Genomic DNA, 5516 nt, shown 5'->3' with positions numbered 1-5516 from the left:
AATGTGCTCATCCTCAGGTCATTCAAGATTAGGATGAGTTTGTTTCTTCATCAGATTTGGAGAAATGTGTCACTGCATCACTTGCTCATCAATGGATCCTCTGTAGTGAATGGGTGCCGTCAGAATGAGTCCAAACTAGTGATGCACCGAATATTCGGCAACCGAAATTATTCGGCCGAAAATAGCAAAAAAAAAAGCGAAATAAGTGAAAAGACCGAATAAATGTTACCGAACAATGACGTGACACGATCAAATAGAGGCGCACACTAATCCAGCAAACATGTCGTCAGTGTGGAAACATTAAATCTGTCAGAGAAAGATGCAAAGATCATGACAAGCACCGCCAGCGAGAGACTGCTTAGTGCTGCATCTCATGTCTTCAGTGAGAAGTGGAAGGGGTTGCTGTATGATGATTCAAATCAAGAAATGGCCTTAACAATTAGTAAACAAACTGCAGAACGTCATGTTTTCTAAAACACGCATTACATGCATTCTGACAGCGCTGCACGAACTCGTTAGCCAGGGTTCAGAGTCCAAAGCGCGAGGAAAATCTAGCCTACTCGTCAGCTGCTCAGTCACATTTTTATGCATTTTTAATAAAATAAGAAAAGATAATAATAATTACAAAAGCTCTATTAATACATTTATTATAACATTCACACATAGTGTTCAAATTGGGATCTGTAATATTTTCTAATGTTTTAAAATAAGTCTCTTCTGCTCAGCAAGGCTGCATTTATTTATACAGTAAAAATAAGGGGGTCTCAAAGATGGCCAAAAAATATTATTTTACTAATTAATTTTAAGTTAAATTGTGCTTTGTTGGTATAATGTCTGCTAAAATGTTAAAAAAATGTTCAGTGTTAAATAAGTATTTTTAAATTGTTGTTTTGTAATTGATTTTTTTATTTGAAAAGCTAGACAAAACAGTATAAAGCACATTTTGACTATTTAATTTATGCAATTGTGGAAATATATGGAGAAAAAATTAGAAAAAACGAGTCCATAATCCATAATAACGCTTCCTCCAGTGAAAAAATGTTCTGGTCTGAATCAGGAGAGAAATCTGCACAGATCAAGCAGCGTTTAAACAGCTCTAAACACATATGTGGCTGGATTTTGATGTGAGAGACAACAGCAGATGAGCTTTTTCACTGGAGGAACCGTTATTATGGATTATGGACTCATATTTCTTGATGGATTTGTTTCAGCTTTGGCCTTCTCCAGATGTTAACTGATGTACTGGAGGGGTGTGGATTATTGTGATGTTTTTATCAGCTGTTTGGACTCTCATTCTGACGGCACCCATTCACTGCAAGTGATGGACTCACACATTTTTTGGGTGTACTGTCCCTTTAAGATTTCACTCCCATCAGGTGCACGATTGTGTCCAAAAATCCCTCAGACACTGAGACGGACCAAACGACTCATTATCCTTTAAAAACCCATAATGCACCTCATGAACCGCTTTCAGCCCTAGATTCAGTCAGTAGTTTTGTCAGTAATGGCGCCCTCAGTAACACTTGAGTTTCACACGCCTCGAAACAAGACTCAAATCGCACTCATCACTCAATGTTTTGTCTTTGCAGGGCCATATATATGTTTTTTTTTTCCTCCTATGTGTAAACGTGTGTGTGTGTGTGTGTGTGTTACAGGAGTGTATCTGTAGGTTTTAGGGGCTTTAGTCGTGGATCTGCACAGAGCTCATCAACACAGGCACAAGATTAATACTGAATATTTAAAATAATGATTTAATGAGGCTGATTATGCAATTTTACTATTGAATTTATGTATATATGTACAGTTTTAGTATTTTATTTTGTACACCTTTTTTAGGGAAAAAAATGATCAATTTGTAAAATATTTCTCCTGCAGAGAAACCTTTCCTTTCTCATATTCATGTTTGATTTGTAAAGAAAATACTTTGAGGATTGTGAACAAGTAGCATTTCCTTTTTTATTGGGAGTTGACTTTTTTTATTTTATTTAACAAATTAAAACGTTTTAAATGATGAAAGCTCTCTTCTGATTATTTCATGTCACTGTTTAGACGTCACCAGCCAAAACTGTAAGTTGTTCTGCTTCAGAACATGAAATATTTCTTTATAAGACGGAGAGAAAAAACAAAAAAGTTTTTGTTTCTAAATATTTCACTAACACTTTTAGAAAACTGTCCTGTTTAACTAGCTCTGTATATCACTTTTTATTTATAATTTATTAATCGTTCTCAACATTAGCATAAAAATACAATTGTTTATTCCTTATTTAATCAGTGAATTAATGTTACAAATGCAACTTTTGATATAAATTGTGTTTAACATCAACTAAGATTATTTAACGCTTTAGAAGTATTGTTCATGTTAATGTAGTTAGTTAAAAAAAACATTGCAAAGTCTTTGTTGGAATGTGTTTTAGAAAAAGTCCTACAGGCTTTCGTCTTTTGAACAATGTCTTAAAACATCTAAAAACCTTTGACTGGCAAGAAAAAGAAAATAAGCTGCTTAACTATCGTAGAGAAAAATTGAGCGGAACTAAATGAAGCTGATGAAACAAAGCCAACAAACTAATGTCTATATGACAATAATATATAATGCTTTAAGGCAATGCATATTACTTATGAAGATAAGCATCAAACAAATTGATTTCTAGCCCTTCTTTTATTTTTTGATATTCATATTTAGCATTATACTAGAAAATTTCTAATCGAGAATATTTTTTTTAAATTACACTAGCAAAACCTGCTAAAATTTAAAGGAAAAAATACATAAACATTTTTTAAAAACATACAAAACAAATTTACAAAAATGTAAAATCTAATGTAAAATAGATTTGACTAAAATCTAATAATGTAAAAAAATATATACAAAGCCACAAAATGTCAAATCTGCAAAAATATACAAATTTACAAAACCGTAAAATTGAAAAAAAAAAAACAAATCTACAAAATTTTACAAAGCCACAAAAATGTAAAACCTACAAAAAAAATCTATGTAAATTATATATTTTAAAAAATCTACAAAAATGTAAAAATCTCAATCTAATAATCCTTATCCGATAATCCTAATGACTGGAAAATGTAACTGAAATGTATTGTGAGGGAATGCCAGGAAAATGTGTGGAATGCTGTGAACTTTCAAAACAACAACAACATCAAACAGATTTCTGGAAGCATTTTATTATCCAGAGATGCATTTGAAATTCTCTGTTGGAAAATGATCATAATTCGTGGACTCAGCGCCACACATTAATAATACAATAACGGTTACAAGCGATCGCTCATGAGAACGAGCTAGAAGTACAGATGAGCCTGTATTTACACACACAGCGTCTCCTCACCTTCAAAACAAAGCCTGTGTGGATCAGGAAGGAAAGTGCTTAAGATCAGAACTCTTTCAGATGCTGGGTTTGAGGAGAGCATCTGAACGCTGAAGCTTTAGGAGGCTCTGTAGTGTGGGGACGTTTGCTCTCGACACTCAGCAGAAAAACAAAAGGGCGGCATGAGAAACCCAATCAGAATCAAGGACCGGAACTCTTCTGTTTTGTAAATCAAAATAAAGATCAGACCCTCAACTTTTAAACAAAAACAAAATCTGTTTTATTCTAGCTTCAAGCATTGTTTTTTTTATCAACACTTGAATGTAGGTAGGTTTCATAAAAAAGCAAAAAGCTGAGAAAATCGCATTTTTGAAAATCGCATCTGGATCATATTCAGTAATATTATCAAAGCAAAGATGCAGTAGATGGCTTCCGTCAGCGCTCCCAAAGCTTGCACAGTCCTTCACCGCTTTCTGGATCCACATTTCACTCGCTAACATCAGGCCGTTTTCATTTATATGCAGTTAGGGGTGTAACGTACACAAACATGACGGTTCGGTACGTACCTCGGTATGGATTCGGTACAGCAGGAGGAAAAAATACTAAACATAGCCTATATACTGTATATATATATATATATTTTTTTTTTAATTAAACAATGGTTTACTGAACAAATAGCTTTTGCTTTAATTAAATTCAATTAAAATGATAAAAATCTACCTCAGCTTCTGCTCTAAACTATAGGGACTATAGGAAGGTTACAATTAACAACAGAGCCCAAACTTAAATTCAATTGCTATTTATTTTTAGCTATAATAATCAACACTCTAATTAAAAATTTGTATGCAAACATGTAAATCGCACATAATGCAGTTTATAAATTAACTTCTAAATTATACAATTTCTATTTGTTGTTGAAACAGACCTCATATTATTATTATTATTATTTATTGAAACATACATTAAATGATTAAGGCATCACTAACAGGTAAAGTGAAATATGAGTATATAGTTTAATATTTAGTGAAATGCTCTTCTCTAGTAAATAACGAGCTGTAGACACTGATGATGAAATGCTCTTTTGTTTACAAGCTGTTTTATTGACGTCTTTCTGCAAGTGAAACACTGATTGAACGATCACACGAGACATGGTTTGTTCATTCCTGTATATTTTTTGCGTTAAGACTAGTAATAATCTGTCGCGCCTCATCAAAGAGCGCCAAAACGACATTTATTGTCTGAATTAACTGAAAAAAATTGAATGATTTGTTCGGTACACATGCGTACAGAACCGAAAGAATAAATGTAACGTTACACCTCTAGCATTTAGTGTTGATGATCGCATTATTTTTCATATGCATACGCTTTCATATGAGATCGCTTGTTTCTGCATCTTCCTGGTCTGTGTTTTTGATCAACTCATTCAGAAGATGAGTATATAGTTTAATATTTAGTGAAATGCTCTTCTCTAGTAAATAATGAGCTGTAGACACTGATGATGAAATGCTCTTTTGTTTACAAGCTGTTTTATTGACGTCTTTCTGCAAGTGAAACACTGATTGAACGATCACACGAGACATGGTTTGTTCATTCCTGTATATTTTTTGCGTTAAGACTAGTAATAATCTGTCGCGCCTCATCAAAGAGCGCCAAAACGACATTTATTGTCTGAATTAACTGAAAAAAATTGAATGATTTGTTCGGTACACATGCGTACAGAACCGAAAGAATAAATGTAACGTTACACCTCTAGCATTTAGTGTTGATGATCGCATTATTTTTCATATGCATATGCTTTCATATGAGATCGCTTGTTTCTGCGTCTTCCTGGTCTGTGTTTTTGATCAACTCATTCAGAAGATGCGTAATAGCGCCCCCTAGCATATAACACAGGGATTAAAGTTCCGTCGCTACGACAGATTTGCGTCAGTTCATAAAGACAGTCACTTGCTTCATTTCGGAATGATTCAGCCGTTCGAACGAATCAATTGAATGAATGATTCAACCGTTCGAACGAATCAATTGAATGAATGATTCAGCCGTTCGAACGAATCAATTGAATGAATGATTCAGTGGTAAAATCAGTCACTTGCCGCCACCTGCTGGCGGATTTAGTTTCATTTTTAGCTTATAATTTCAGTTATTTAAATCATATTTCTGTATTAAAAATTGTATATTTAAAACATTAATCTCCACATGAAT

The sequence above is a fragment of the Sinocyclocheilus rhinocerous genome, unplaced genomic scaffold (genome assembly GCF_001515625.1).
Source record: "Sinocyclocheilus rhinocerous isolate Xijiao unplaced genomic scaffold, SAMN03320098_v1.1 scaffold203, whole genome shotgun sequence".
Taxonomy (NCBI): domain Eukaryota; kingdom Metazoa; phylum Chordata; class Actinopteri; order Cypriniformes; family Cyprinidae; genus Sinocyclocheilus; species Sinocyclocheilus rhinocerous.
The sequence above is the reverse complement of the archived record's forward strand: the minus strand, read 5'-3'. Positions refer to the sequence as shown.